At 41.1% G+C, this 15,919-nt stretch overlaps 2 long non-coding RNA genes across 2 annotated transcripts; both read left to right on the top strand.

Moving 5' to 3' along the window:
* Positions 1-7,279: 7,279 nt before the first annotated feature.
* LOC134166494 (uncharacterized) lies at positions 7,280-10,486 on the top strand. Its single transcript, XR_009965900.1, has 2 exons — positions 7,280-7,992; positions 8,424-10,486. It is a non-coding gene; the product is annotated as an uncharacterized LOC134166494 (long non-coding RNA).
* A 282-nt stretch (positions 10,487-10,768) lies between these two features.
* Positions 10,769-11,493, top strand: LOC134166497 (uncharacterized). The gene is made up of 2 exons (XR_009965903.1): positions 10,769-11,060; positions 11,097-11,493. It is a non-coding gene; the product is annotated as an uncharacterized LOC134166497 (long non-coding RNA).
* Positions 11,494-15,919: the final 4,426 nt, after the last annotated feature.

Below are 15,919 nucleotides of genomic sequence, written 5' to 3'. Positions count from 1 at the left end.
CAGAGCTGACTAGAACTAGCTGTGTCTGGCACAGGGCAGTCCCTGACTTCTTCTCAGAGGCTGCCCCTGCAGTCCCCCTGCTACCAAAACTTTGCCAGCTACACGCAATACATTTCTCCCCTTGCCTTTGTGAAACACATTTTTTGTCATCAAAATATAAATTCATCACACATCCTCCACAAACTTCACTGACATCAACAAAAAATTCCCCACATCAGAATCATCACAAACTGACAATGGTGAACAATATACACACACACAAAAACTCCACCACTTGTCCCTTCACCACAACAAAAGTTCCCAACACCATTATCAAAGCTCCCCCAAACAATTCCACTACCTGGAAATGTCCAGACCAAGTTTTGCCTCTCCCAGTTACTGTCATCTAAAATTCTGTGAGCCCCATGGTAGACACCAAAATGGACTGTGGTGGCCTAGCCTTGTCTTTCAGCCAGCTGCCCACCCAGACACCCACTGTCTCCCTCTTCAACAGGACAGGTGGGAAAAGTAGGACGGACAAGCTTTGAATAGTCATCTGAAGACAGTGAAATCTCTTACCAGTTACTGCCACTGGCAAAACAGGCTCAACTTGGGAAACATTAACATAATTTATTGCCAATAGATTTGAGTAGTTAGAAATAAAAACAAAAATTAAAACACCACCTTCCCCTCTCCTCTGTCACAAACCAGTAAGAGCCCAGAGTTCCAATAGTGTAATAAATCACGTATTTTCCTTTATTCTTTGATTTTTTTATAAAAAGGCTGAAATATTAGTTACTTTTACCACAAGATCCTACTGGTTGTTGTTTTGTTTGTGGTTTTCTGCTATAGTCTTGAAAGTTGACATTTTAATGTTTTCTTGATGTAGCTGACCATATAAATCAAAATTATTAATTATTAACAAAACTATCTTGGTTTCTTCATTAGGATGGAGTAAAGACAAGTTTCTAAGGAAGTTCCTCTTGTGGCAAAAATATCACTCTTGAAGCCAGAGAAAGAGGAATAGATTATGCAGAAAATTCATAGATACATGGAAGAAGTTATGCTGTCTCTCAACAGCATATTCTAAATGTTTGTAACATCTTCAAGCAAATTCACTCTTCATTTTGCATTTCACATTACCGCAACTTTCAGATACCAATAATTCTTTAGTATTTAATCTGAAAGAGAAAAAAATATTATATTAATAATACTGCTAACAAAATGTCAACACTACTAAAAATACATTCAGGTGAAAATTCAGACATTTTTAAACACTCATTGTGTGACCTCAGTTTATCCTGGTCTTGTATCTCTAAAGAAAAAAAACAGAGATACGTTCTAACTGGAGTTAAATAGTGCCACCCTCATGATACTAGTGCTGAGTTGCCTGAAATGAGATGAATACATCAATTTAAGTGTATCTGATGGTAACACTGTCAGCCACCAAAATGCAACTTTTTGTGTGATGGATGACAGAAAAGTAAATATTTCTCAACGCTTAAATAACACACTTTCCACACAGTATTTCATTAACAGACCCAGCCAATAGAAATAATTGTCAGAACTATCACTTGAATATTTGATACATTTTGAAAGAACACATGCATTAAAACCTGCTTAACTTGGGAAATTTAACAAAGTGTCAGTTTTTTCTTTACATCCTCTCCACAATCACTCTTCCATTCTTGTCCCTAAAACTTGACCCACAAAAATGTGGCATTGCATTGAAATCTGGTCGGGAGACTCACTGTCAGGGGACAAAGCTCTGAATAAAAGGCATGAAACCCTCAGGTGAAGAGTCAGTTCCTTTCAAATTACTGAGGGTGTTAAGTGCATTTCTCACCAGCCTTCTATGTAGTTCTGCCTTTTGTACTGCTCTCATGCTAATATCCAGCCTATTCACTCCCGAGATGTGTCCACAGGGCATGTGATGTTTCCATCTCACCTCTTCAAGCAGCTCCAGGCTCTGGTATTTCTTTTGCTTTATCCTTTCCCAGCCTTTCTGTGGCTCTCACTTCTCCCTGAGATGTGAAACTGTTCAGGGCTTCTCTAATCAGTTGGGAAAAGAGCAGGTTTACTCACAGTTTTGGTCACCCAACAGTAAAACCAATGAGGAACTACATAGCTACCAGCTGGCAAGCCTACAAGCTACTGCATTGGAGCAACAGCAGAAAACCAAAATTGTTCTATATATATATCCATCATAACTGTGAGAAATGGAATTACTATGCAATAAAACCCCAAAGGAGGTGATGCTATTTATCCAGGAAAGCCATCTACCTGTTGTAAAGGCATAAAAGGTTTGTCTTGTATCAGGTTCTGCTTGGACGAGTAATTTACTTCTGCTTTGCAGTTTTTTCTCTTTTTAGTGGCCTTGCTCCCTCTAATTTTAAAGGGCCTTCTTCCAGTTACTCAAAAGTAATATCCCATTTGATAAAAGAAGGCTTTTCCATTATGCAAATCTGCTAAGGATTAATGCTATGGTTTTACTTACCAGTTACTTGCTGGTTCACTAGTAGAATGGTAAGAGTGATTCCTTAGAACAGGAAACCTAATGTTTCTAGGGTTTCGTTTTCCGCTCAAATGGATCCCTTCATAATGGCTCCTCTCTGGCTGTGCAAACACACACTGTTCAACTCCTTTAGACACCTTCAGAGGACGCATGCATGGTGTGTATGGAAGTAAAACAAAACGCGTTTGCTCATCAGCTGAACCATGACCACATTGGAGCTTGTGAAGTGCATTGAATGCACTGCTTGCCTGAATTCCTGGTTCTGCTTTTATGAACAACATTTTTTCCTATATTGATTTTTTGGAGCCGTGGAGCAGCCAGTGGCCCTGCAAGTGTGTAAGGCAGAGCTGGGAGCCCTGCCTGGGCTTGGTGCCTCCGGCCAAAAGTCTGAGGGGAGGGCAGCCTGCGGTACCCTGCAGCTGGCGACCAGGCCAGGAAGTGCGGGAAGTGCCGGGGCCTCCCGGAGAGGGGCTGCCATTGCATGGCCAGGGACCGGGCGTGGGGAGCCGTCACCGTGGCAACGCGCTTGAGGTAAGCAGTGTTGCCTAGAAACCGGCTCTCCGGGCACGAGGAACCTCTAGAGAGTTCGCAGCACTGCCGTTGGGGCTGGGGGAGGGGAACGGAGCTATCGTGGGGGAGGGGAAGAAACGAGAACCTGCCTTGAAAACGGGCCCGAAGCCGGCAAACGGAAGGCTGAGGGTGGGCTGAGGCGGGAGAGGCCCATCGGCTGGCGGCAGGGAGGCCTGGCGCCCTGGGACCTGGCAGAGGCCGTTCCTGGGTAGGGCTCCCCGCCACATGCACCACTCACCCTGCAGATCAGGTGTGTGCTCCCCTCGTCGCTCCTGTAGGGGAGTGCACGCAGAGCAAGGCGAAGAGTGTGAAAACGTTACAGAACATCCTTGCCCCAATTTTGGTTTTGGTGGAGACACATCTTGAGGAGCTCATTGAGTGTATCATTCTTATGGAGTGGAGTTGCTTTCTAAAATGATGTTTCTGGGGCAGTACTTTTCTGTTTTTCAGTAGCATTAGTAGAGCAAAGAGTCAAAACACAGTTCCTTAAAATAGAATGTGTTTATGGAGACTTGCTGAGATCTACACTTTACATCCCAACAAAAGAGGTCGCAAGTGAGAGGGGTCCAGAGTGAAGAGTGGGGTTGATTGAAGAATAAGGTGGATTGAAGAATGGGGTTGATTGAAGAATTGGGTTGTAAATAAGTAACCTCAAGAACATTAGGCTTTGTTAGCAAGTATAGAGAAAACAAAATTACTAAAATAAGCTTTGCCAGAACCACCTGGTGGTTACTGATATGAAAATGATCCTAAACCAAAGTGATGAAGAAATAACCACCGGGGGTCCAAAAGCCCACTACCACATTTTTGTATGCATACAGGAGGCATTCTCTAAGAAGTATGATGTAATGTATGTAATCTAATGAATATGTATGTTTAAGGGCAATATAATCACAGCCTGGTTGATGCCTGGGAGAGACACGTTTGGAGGAGCTATTCCCCATGTCTCCCGGTGCCGCAATAAAGAATGCCTGCTTGTCAACTTAAAACTTTGTTGGCGAGTTCCTGGCATTTTCTCCAAAATCAATTTGGCACCTCAGATGGGACCCTCTCTGCTCGGCTGCAGGGCCCGCTGAGGACAGGGCGCCCTAGGGACATCAGGAGTTTTTCCAGGAGGGACCCCTCAACTCATTTGGATCACTGCGGGAGCAGACAAGGACCATCTCATAAAAGGTATTCTTTTCTTTTATATAGTCTGTAAGATGCAGGGGGCATCTCGGTTTGGTAAATTGGTTTGGTAAGCGTATGCATGGTTTGGAAGCCTTCCTTAAATCGAGATAGGAAATCTCGTGGGTAAAGGCGTATACCCGGCTGCTAGCGCCTGTTTGGTGTACACCCACAAGAAGCAGAGGGTACCTTGTGGTTTGGGTCCTGCAAGACACAGTGGGTGTCTTGTAGAAAAGGTTTGGGGTTTTACCGGTATACAATCACAAGAAGCAGGGGGCATCTTGTCCTGCAAGCACAGTGGGTGTCTTGTAGAAAAGGTTTTGGTTTTACCGGTATACAATCACAGAAGCAGAGAGCATCTTGTGGTTTGGGTCCTGCAAGACGCAGTGGGTGTCTTGTAGAAAAGGTTTTGGATTTTACTGGTATTTGACTTATGTTGTGGCTTGTTACAGTTATGATTTTGGTCTTGTGAGTTTGGTATTGGTGACAGACTGTTATAAATGCGTTATTAATTGTTGTCTCTGTTTCAAGTGTTGTAACTGTGTGGAGTGTCTATTTTGTGGTTTGTTATAGTGATGATTTTGGTCTTGTGATTTTGGTATTGGTGACAGACTGTTATAACTGTTAATTGTTGTTCTTTTGATACAGTTCTAGTCTCTGTCTCAAGTGTAACTGCGTGGAGCGTGTCTGTGGTATCCCATGTGTATCACAGTATGCTTGTAACTGCGTGGAATGTGTCCAGGCGGGCTTTGAATGTCTCCAGGGAAGGAGACTCCACAACCTCCCTGGGCAGCCTGTTCCAGTGTTGTCACCCTCACTGAGAAGAAGTTCCTTCTCAAGTTTAAGTGGAACCTCTTGTGTTCCAGTTTGCACCCATTACCCCTTGTCCTATCATTGTTTGCCACTGAGTAGAGCCTGGCTCCATCCTCGTGACACTCCCCCTTTATATATTTATAGACACTTATAAGGTCACCCCTCAGTCTAAACTATAAAGACCCAGCTCCCTTCTTTCCTCATAAGGGAGATGCTCCACTCCCTTAATCATCTTGGTTGCCCTGCGCTGGACTCTCTCCAGCAGCTCCCTGTCCTTCTTGAACTGAGGGGCCCAGAACTGGACACAATATTCCAGATGGGGTCTCACCAGGGCAGAGTAGAGGGGCAGGAGGACCTCTCTCGACCTACTAACCACCCCCCCTTCTAATACACCCCAGGATGCCATTGGCTGCCTTGGCCACAAGGGCACAGTGTTGGCTCATGGTCATCCTGTCGTCCACTAGGACCCCCAGGTCCCTCTCCCCTACACTCCTATACTGGAACCTGGGGTTGTTCCTGCCCAGATGCAGGACTCTACACTTTCCCTTGTTATATTTCATCCCGTTATTCCCTGCCCAACTCTCCAGCCTGTCCAGGTCTCGCTGGATGGCAGCACAGCCTTCTGCGTGTCAGCCACTCCTCCCAGCTTAGTGTCATCAGCAAACTTGCTGATAGTACACTCAATTCCCTCATGTGTATATTAAATAATACCGGTCCCAGTACTGACCCTTGAGGCACTCCACTAATGTGTGTGAATGCAAGATTGATAATGGGAAATTGGCAGAGTGAAAAAGAGTACTTTAGGGTGCATTTTTGGCACATTGGAAAGAACTGGGAGGGTTTCCTGGGGGCTCAGTAAATAAGAAAACGTTGGTGAAATATGGTAACCAATGCTGGCCATTGTATACGCTGGGGGATCAGGAGAAATGGCCTAAAAATGGAACTCTGAATTATAATACATTGTTACAATTGATGTTGTTTTTGAGGCGGCAGGGAAAACGGGCTGAAGTGATGTATGCAGATACATTTTTCACTTGTAAGAAACCACCCAGAGTGGCAGACAGAATGTGAAATTAATACAGCTCTGCCAGGTCCCTAATTTTGGCTTTGGAAAAGGACAGGAAAAAACAGAAAGCTAAGCTGGAGAGATGCTGTTCAGCCTGTGATATTGGGAGAATGATGTTTAAAGTTAAACAAACAAACAAACAAAAAACCCAGAGTAATCAGGATGATAGGTTGGGGGATTATGTATCACAGGTACTTCTGAGAGGAGCACTCTTGGCATCTGCCCTATCTGTTATTGATAAGGAGGAAGAGGTTGCTGTCACTGGCAACAGAGCAGAAGGACTTGAGAATGTTAAAGAAGTGTGGAGAGTGTATCGGAATCTTAAACATGTAGAGAAGAAAGAGCTGAGTCATGCTATAGGCACGGCTACAGTGGCTGCTTTGGGACAAGTAGAAACTGGTGGAGGGACTAATGTGAGAGGATGAGGCAGAGGGAGAGGAGGAATAACAGGCAGAGTTGAGAAACTGAATTCTGTGGGATGGGATCAGTGTGCATACTGTAAGGGGTTTGGATGTTGGAAGTGAGACTGCCCTGGGGGGAGTGCCATGGGGTGGCTCCGGTGACTGAATTGGAACTAGACTGACAAGGGACCTGGGAAATCTACCCTAGCAGATCCACTGATTACATTAAAACGAGGAACTAGAGGAAATAAGTGGAATTTTTAAGTGGATACAGGAGCAACTTATTCGACATTAAATCAGAAGAAAATAATTTGTTACAGATGTGGGAGCTACTGGCCACCAAGAAAAAAAAAAAAAAAAGGAAACAAAACCAAAGAAAAGCAATCTTTCTGAAACCTTTAGAGTATAAATTGGGAAAACAAATAGGAATGCATAAATTTTTATACATGCCAAATCCTCCAAAAATCTTTATTAGGGCGAGAAGCAACATTTAAAGAAGGCAAAATGGAATTAAGAGTCAAAAACTATCAAGTAATTGAAGTTTTGAGTTTAATTCAACAGAAGAGCAAACAGGAGGACCTTTCTGAAATAGAAGTAACCCTTAATCAGGTGTATCTGGGAGTATGGGCATCTGAAGTTCCAGGTAAGGCAAAAAAATGCTTTGCCTGTTAAAGTAGAAATAAAAGGGGGAGCTGCCCAATTAGAATTAAACAATATCCCTTAAAATTGGAGGATCGAAAGGGAAACAAAGAATTTTTAAAAAATGTGGATTATTAATTGAATGTGAATTAGAATATAATACTCCTATCTTGCCATTAAAGAAATCCAGTGGGAAAAATTACAGAGTAGTTCAAGATCTCAGAGCAATCAACAAAATTGTGGAGGATATTCATCCAGTAGTACCTAATCTGTATACTTTATTGACTAAATTGAAAACTAACCAGGAGTGGTTTAATGTTCTGGACTTAAAGGATGCATTTTTCTGTCTGCCCCTGGCCAAAGAAAGTCAACATTTATTTGCTTTTGAATGGGAAAACCCTGAAACAGGAAGAAGGACAGCTCACCCGCTCACCCGGAGGGTGTTACCTCAGGGATTTAAAAACATTCTGACCATTTTTGGAAATCAGTTGGCACTAGAATTAGAATTCTGGGAAGCACCCACCCAGACAGGAACTTTACTACAGTATGTGGATGACCTGTTAATTGCTACCAAAACTGAGAAAGAATGTGTTCAATGGATTGTAGAAGTGTTAAACTTTCTGGGGCTAAATGGATACCGGGTATCTAAATTGAAGGCTCAACTAATTCGAACTCAAGTATCTTATTTAGGATGCAAAATAACAGGAGGACAACCAGAACTTGGAGCAGCTAAGAAGGAAGCAATCTGCCAAACACTGTGACCATCCACAGTTAAAGATATCCGGACATTTCTGGGAATGACAGGATGGTGTCAACTCTGGATCCATGATTATGGTGTTCTGGTAAGACCCTTATATGAGCTGCTAAAAGAAAATCCAACCTTTCTAAAATGGACAGATCAAGCTGAAGAAGCGTTTCAAAGTTTAAAGACAGAACTCATGAGGACTCCAGCTCTGGGGCTCCTGGACATAACTAAACACTTTTGGCTATATTCCTATGAGAAACAGCAAACTGCCTTGGGGGTTTTGGCTCAAAGATTGGGATCTTATAGAAGAGCAGTGGCCTATTTTTCAGAACAACTGGATGAACCAAGTAAAGGCTGCCCTGGATGCCTGAGAGCAGCGGCAGCAGTTATCTTAAACATCCAAGAGGCCTGAAAATTTACACTGGGACAAAAGATCACCGTGTTAGTATCACATGCAGTACAAAAATGTACACATTGGCTATTGCCATCACGTTTCTTGAAGTGTGATCACCAATGTTGTGAATCCAGCATCTTTCCTTCAGGAAACCCCTACTGAACTGTTGACTCACGATTGCTTGGCCACTATAGAGACAGTATATTTGAGCTAACCAGATTCTGAAGGAGGAGCCTCTGAAGGGTGCAGATTCCTGGTTCACTGATGGCAGCAGCTTTGTTAAAGATGGTTAACGATGCCATAACTACAACTTCAAAGATAATAGAAGCTAAACCTTTACCCCCTAACACCTCAGCACAAAAGGCAGAAATAATAGCCTTGACTAGAGCCTTGGAGTCGGCAAAGGACAAGCAGATAAACATATGGACTGATTCCAAATATGCCTTTGGTGTAGTTCATGCACATGGAGCAATTTGGAAAGAAGGAGGACTTTTTAAATACCCATGGAAGACAAATTAAACATGCAGCAGAAATTCTATGATTGTTAGAAGCTGTACAATTACCCAATGAAGGGGCTATCGTACATTGTAAAGGACATCAAAGAGGTAACTGATCAAGAGATTGGAAATAATGTGGCTGATCGTGAGGCTAAACAGGCAGCAGAAACAGAAAGGGTTGAGGTGATGTCCTTAATTCCTGACAGTAAACTGGTAATTGAGCAAAATAAACCTAGGTACTCTAAAGAAGATACAAAACTAACTGAAGACTTGGAAGGACAGGAAAATGAAAAGGGTTGGATAAAAATACCTGATGGGCAAACAGTGATCCCCTATAATCAATTATGGAAGTTGATACAAGAAGAACATAACACACTGGGGAAGTAATGCCTTGTATAAACATTTAAACAAACAGATCATAGGAAGAAATTTCTGTACCATAGTGCAATTAGTGACAAAAGAATGTCAACTGTGTCTGAAAAATAACCCTAAGACTGAAAACATGAATCAGGTAGGGACAATTGGAAAAGTGAATTATCTGGGACAACAGTGGCAAATAGATTTTTCTGAATTACCTAGAAAAGGAGGTTATTGATATTTGTTGGTATTAACAGATACTTTTTCAGGGTGGCCAGAATCATTCCCTTGTGGAATAAATAATGCAAGACGAGTAATTAAAACATTATTAAACGATATAATACCTTGTTTTGGAGTACCGGAAGCAATTTCTTCCAACCGAGGCTTACACTTTAGCGCAAAATAGTTATAAGAAATAAGCAAAAAATTAGGAATTGATTGGCAACTACATGTTTCATACAGGCCTCAGGCCAGTGGGCGAGTAGAAAAGATGGTTCATCTGATCAAACAACAGATTGGTAAAATATGTCAGGAAATGAATTAATATTGGTACCAAGGTTTACCACTGGCTCTATTAAGAATTCGAACTAAACCTTGGTCGGAAGAAGCAGCTAGACCATGTAAAATTTTATATGGAAGACCATATCAGTCCCAGTTTAAAGGAGAAAGTCTTCTGGAAGTGGGAGAAGGCTATCTCTGAGAGTTTCTGGTCAATCTGGGAAAACAATTAGAAGAAATATGAGAACACTGGGGACAAGAGTGAGAAGCATGAATTACCCGACTCACCCTTTTAGATCCAGAGACTGGGTCTATGTTAAGAATTTTTCAGGAGATTCTCTACAGGAGAAATAGAGCGGACTGTACGAGATAATATTGACCACCTTTACAGCAGTGAAGATACAGGAACAACCTGCTTGGATACATTATTCAAGAACCAGAAACACATCAGAACAGAGAAAAAGTATGGCATGTTGAGTCTTCAGGACCCACACATACGAGACTACATCGATCATAATTTGAACTTGTATAATAATAGGTATAGAAGCATGGAATCAAAATCTGTATCTGAGACTGATACAAAATGTTACTAATGTCTTAAACAGGAGTGATTGTTGGGTCTGTACTCAGCTACCTAAATCAGGAGAGAGACTGGGTATTCCTTTAATTGGCCTCCCTATCCCCTTTAACACAAATTGGAATAGATTATGGAGAGATGCTCTTTACGCCTACAAGGGCCATACAAATTTACAGGTTTTAAGGATACAAGCCTCAAATATGTCAGAAGTTAAATGTGTAACCACTAACAAAACTCTTAATCAAGGCAACATGTCAGTAGGAAATTACCCATATTGCAGCTGGGCAATGTAAATATCTCAGCTGCAATTGAGGAAATGGGAAATTGAACTGCTGATGCTATTCTAGCATTGCAAGAAGAAATAACTAGCCTGTCTACAGTAGTGCTCCAAAATCAAATGTCATAAGATACACTGTTAGCATCCCAAGGAGGAGTTTGTTCTGTAATCAATGATAGATGTTGTTCCTACATAGATCAAAGTGGAAGAATTACTACTGATCTAAAGGAAATGTGGAAACAAGTTAAAATATTTCATGAGGTGGCGCAGGACAACACCTCGTGGGGATTTGAGGAAATTTGGGAAAAATTAACATCACGGGTACCCAGTCTCTCCTGGTTGACACAGTTGTTTTTTACTGTATTTGTAATAATTGGCATGGTTGTAATTACATGCATAATGGTCCAATGCTCCTTTTGGTGTTGCAAACAAACCATGATGAACTATGATGAATGGAAGAGAATCAAAATTAAACATCAAATAGAAACAGGGAGATACTTCAGAAAACTTTAAATAAAAATGAAATAACTCAGTTCCAAAAGAATTTGCAATAGGACAAGAAAAAGTGGGGATTGAAGAGTGGGGTTGATTGAAAAATAAGGTGGATTGAAGAATGGGGTTGATTGAAGAATTGGGTTGTAAATAAGTAACCTCAAGAACATTAGGCTTTGTTAGCAAGTATAGAGAAAGCAAAATTACTAAGATAAGCTTTGCCAGAACCACCTGGTGGTTACTGATATGAAAATGATCCTAAACCAAAGTGATGAAGAAATAACCACCGGGGGTCCAAAAGCCCACAACCACATTTTTGTATGCATACAGGAGGCGTTCTCTAAGAAGTATGATGTAATGTATGTAATCTAATGAATATGTATGTTTAAGGGCAATATAATCACAGCCTGGTTGATGCCTGGGAGAGACACGTTTGGAGGAGCTATTCCCCATGTCTCCTGGTGCCGCAATAAAGAATACCTGCTTGTCAACTTAAAACTTTGTTGGGAGTTCCTGGAGTTTTCTCCGAATCAAGAGGAAGCTAATGGAGACAACCAGACAATCTGTATAATGACAGTTAATTTTCTTTATTTTTTTTTCTGTTTACTAGATTTTCTGAAAATTTGCAGCTTGCTCCTGCTGACCAAGGAGAGAGGCAAGGATGCAAAGTACAGAATTACAAGGGTAAATATTTATTCATGCATGTGAGGTGTCCCAGCCAAATTGAGGTACCCTTGCTCTTGACACCTGAAGTGTCAGCTAGAACACGATTTGACTAATCACTAACACAACACCAGCCATTTCTAATCATAGTAAAACTTTGCAAAGCAACTGTATTTCTGCAGCATTCTGGCTGCTTGTCTATTGATTCAGACATAGGTCTTGCCACAGTTACTTATCTATGATGCCAGATGATGCTGGGAAAGTTTCAAAGACGTGTTAGAGTGGCTAGGATGTTGGTGTTATCTTGGCTGTTCTTTTATCCTTCATGGACAGAACTAAGCTTTCAATACCCAGTGGCCTTTTTCCACAGCTGGGCTGTCCTATTAGTCCTTGCAATGAGCTGATGTCCATTGGTTGTTCTCTTGAGAACGAACAATACCAAAGTCTCCAGTAAAATTCCACTACCTAATTACATTGCAGGATGTAATGTGGACTAATATACATTGACAAAGTTAACACATGTTAATACTATAAAGATTGCCTCATAGAATAGTTAGGGAAGGGAATTTGCATAATGTAGACAACAGATAAGAATGGTAAGGTGTTATACACAGACTTAATGATGGCTTCTGCATTGACTGATTCCTCAGGAAAGACATCTGGTGGTTATGATGAACATGTAAAGCTTCACTGAATATGAATCAACAAAAAGTTAAATAGAAAAATGTAAGGAGACATACAAAATTGGAAGAAAAATTACAGTAGTAGAATACTAACTTGTCTATCTACATCTCTGTTTTCTCTCATATGAAATAGTTTTCAGGTTATGACACTTCTATCTCAAACAGGTATATGACTACAGAAATTTGAGTTCAGAGATGTCTGAAAACATTGATTAGAACAAAAATGAGAAGGTTAGAATGTTTTGTTTAGAAAGTAGCAAGTGAGAACAGCCATAAAAGCTATGAAAATACTGAGTGGCACAGCCATTTCATACTGACTGTCCATTTGTCCTTTCAAAAAACATGTTGAGGGCATGTTGTGAAAACTGAAAGACGTGCACTGTGAATGAAGTAACCTGCAGCAGTCAGGAAGCCTGTTGGGATTGTAGTCTCTATATTAGACCTGTCTGGTGCAACCATGCTCTGTTCAATGTGAAAGAAATTGTTCCAGTATGACATGTTCCATTACTACTGCATCTTTACTCAAACCTGAGCATATGCAGTTTCTACATCACATAATAGAAGCCAGGTCTTCAGGTTCCTAAGATGTGCACAATGTAAGCAATGTGTTCTTGCATCAAAAGAAGCGCATCCAGCATGTCCAGGGAGGTGATTCTGGCCCTCTGCTCTGGTCTGGTGAGACCCCACTGGAGTACTGCGTTCAGCTCTGGGGCTCTCACTGTAAGACAGACGTGGACCTGTTGGAGCAGGTTCAGGGAAAGGCCACAAAAATAATCAGAAGGCTGGAGCACCTCTCCTATGAAGACAGGCTAAGAGAGTTGGGCTTGTTCAGCTTGGGGAAGAGAAGGCTCCAAGGATTCCTTACTGCAACTTTTCAATACTGAAAGGGGGCTTATAAGAAAGATGGGGACGCACTATAGCTACAGGACAAGGGATGATGGTTTTAAAGTAAAAAGATAGTAGATTCACAATAGAAATAAGGAAGACATTTTTTACTGTGAGGGTGGTTGTCATGGTTTAAGCCTACCCAGTAACTCAGAACCATGCAGCTGCTTGCTCACTCCCCTCCCTTCTTTCCCCCTCTTCCCTGCCCCCGCTTCCGGTGTGTTATCAGGCTAAAGTCGAAACCACAGCACTGCACCAGCTACTAAGAAGGAGAAAAACGACTGCTGCTGCTCAACCCAGGACAGTGATGAAACACTGGAACAGATTTCCCAAAGAGGTAGTAGATGCCCCATCCCTAGAAAATGCAAGGCCAGGCTGGATGTGCTTCTGAGCAACCTGATCTAGTTGAAGATGTCCCTGCTTATTGCCAGGGGTTGGACTAGATGACTTTTCAAGGTCCTTTCCAACCCAAACCATTCTATGATTCTATGATTATTGATTATCTATTCTAAGATAAATAAAATTGTATCTGCTTTTGATCATCTTGAGTTTCATTCTACTTTAGGCATTAAACCTGAGTCTTGCGTCCACAAGAGAAAACAGTTACGAGCTTTTCCCATTACTATCAAACTGTGCAATGGGAAAGAATTTTCTAATTTTTTTTTGCTAAAATTCTTACATGACAATCTGAATTCCTGGTACTAGACTTATTCTACAGGTCTTCTGTTTAACATTTTAGAATTGCCATTTTAGTATAAACTTTCCTACTATCTGTGAAGTGGGTATGTTACTAAGGAGAAGCTGACTAGCAGCTACATGCTAGAAGCATATTCACTGCCATGGTGCTAAAAGTAAATTTATGAAGTCCCAGATTTAGTGCCCCCTCTCCCCCGAGTTCCTTTGCTGCAAAAAAGCACAAACTATCCCAAATTCTTCAGACATCAGAATTTTTCTGTAAAGTACAAATCACTGTGGCTATATGTTCTTTCTATGATTCATGAGCACACTTTATAGCATTTCCAAACCATAGAATTTTATTCCTGGTTTCTAGTTGATGTGATAAACTTCCCTGTCCTTCTGTCTCCCTGTTTATCACTACCACCAACACCAGTTGGTCAAATTATGGTCTGCTGTTTTAGAAAAGAATGTATGCTATTCTTCGTAAGATAAATGGAAGAGAATAATTCCATCTGTAAAGAGACCTTATTTTACATTCACCTTGAATTTAAACTGAAAACACATTTAATACCAAGCACAGAACAGTAATATTATCACTCAGTTGTGCATTGAAAGCACCATACTTATTTCATATATCCAACTTTTGCATGTGCCCTCTTTTAATATTTAACAGTGCTACACAGTTACATATGAAGGCATGGGTTTCATCTGATCCTGACTTTACTATGTGTATTGATATGCTGATTTGTAAATATACAATTCTGATTTTGGAAATGATGTCATAAGCTTCAGGATACTAAGAAAGCAGTCCTGTAGATCTTTACACTGTTATCTGACATTTGCACTAACAATTAAACATTTTAGGAATAAACAGTCAATGGATTAAATCCCTGATTCGGGGAACTTCAGGCTTACTGAACAGCTTCTTGTCTCATTTTACATCACCAGCAGGGCAGTGCTGCTGCCTCCTCTCACTCCAGCATCCAAGATCACACTTATCAGCTCAGCGTGGCATGTGGTGAAGAAGAAGTGTGAGAGGGCCTGTAATGATAGGCTGTGGCCATGGTACATGTCTCCCAGTGTGCTGTTTTTCCCAAAAGCACATTCCCCAGCTGCAGCCTGTGATGTGACTATCAAGGGGAACTCAGCGTGGGACAAAGCACATCAGATCTTCTGTTTTGAAACATGGGGTTTATTGCAGCTGGTCTTTAGAAGCTGGGAAGCCTGTGCTTGAGGAGCACAGTCAGCTACAGGGGGCTTCAACTACAGCTGCCATGCTGTGCAACAAGACAATTACCAATCATGCACTAGTTCCTGAGCATCCTAGGCTGGGTTGCTATACTCTAGGAATTAAAAGCTGTTCTTACTATTTGGCTGCAAAATTAATTGGTCCTTTCTTAGAGATACATAACTACAGTAACCACCTTTCTTTCTGTGAAAAGCAACAGTCTGCTCTGTTTATACTAATAAATTATTTCATTGTATTTTTTGGAAGCACAAAGGTGTTGGACCCATTTTTGTGGCCAAACACCAGTGTAGAAATATTTCTTATTTTCTCTTTCAGTTTGAAGATGGAATGTAACTTGCGTGCATCTTCAGTAAAGTGACAGATGGAAGTAATACTAGAATTAAACTGATTAAAAGTAAGATCCAAAGGGGAAAACAGCCTATTATAGTATTTTATAAAGATGTGTTACAACAACTGTTGTATTTACTGTAAATCTCTTCAGAAAAAAAATACAGAAATAGGATTTAATAATTCTCAATTCTGCAATTGAAGAAAAAGGCTAATTTTCTGTAATCTTTTCCTGCCAAGCATATTTCATGTATGAGTTTTTCAGTTACCCACAGATTCTTCTTTCTAGTTATTAAAAAAAAACCCAAACAAACAAGAAAAGTGCTCTTGTGGGAGAGAAGGGAAACTTTCAGAAAGTGAAATGAAGTTTCAAGCTTTTTCATGCAATGGTTGCACTTAAATACTCTATTTTGAAAGTACAGCCTTGATATTTGGTTAAAAAATTCA

Source organism: Pezoporus occidentalis, unplaced genomic scaffold (assembly GCF_034315485.1).
Source record: "Pezoporus occidentalis ecotype Australia unplaced genomic scaffold, CSIRO_AGI_Poc_V1 ctg263, whole genome shotgun sequence".
Taxonomy (NCBI): Eukaryota; Metazoa; Chordata; class Aves; order Psittaciformes; family Psittacidae; genus Pezoporus; species Pezoporus occidentalis.
The sequence above is the reverse complement of the archived record's forward strand: the minus strand, read 5'-3'. Positions and strand labels throughout refer to the sequence as shown.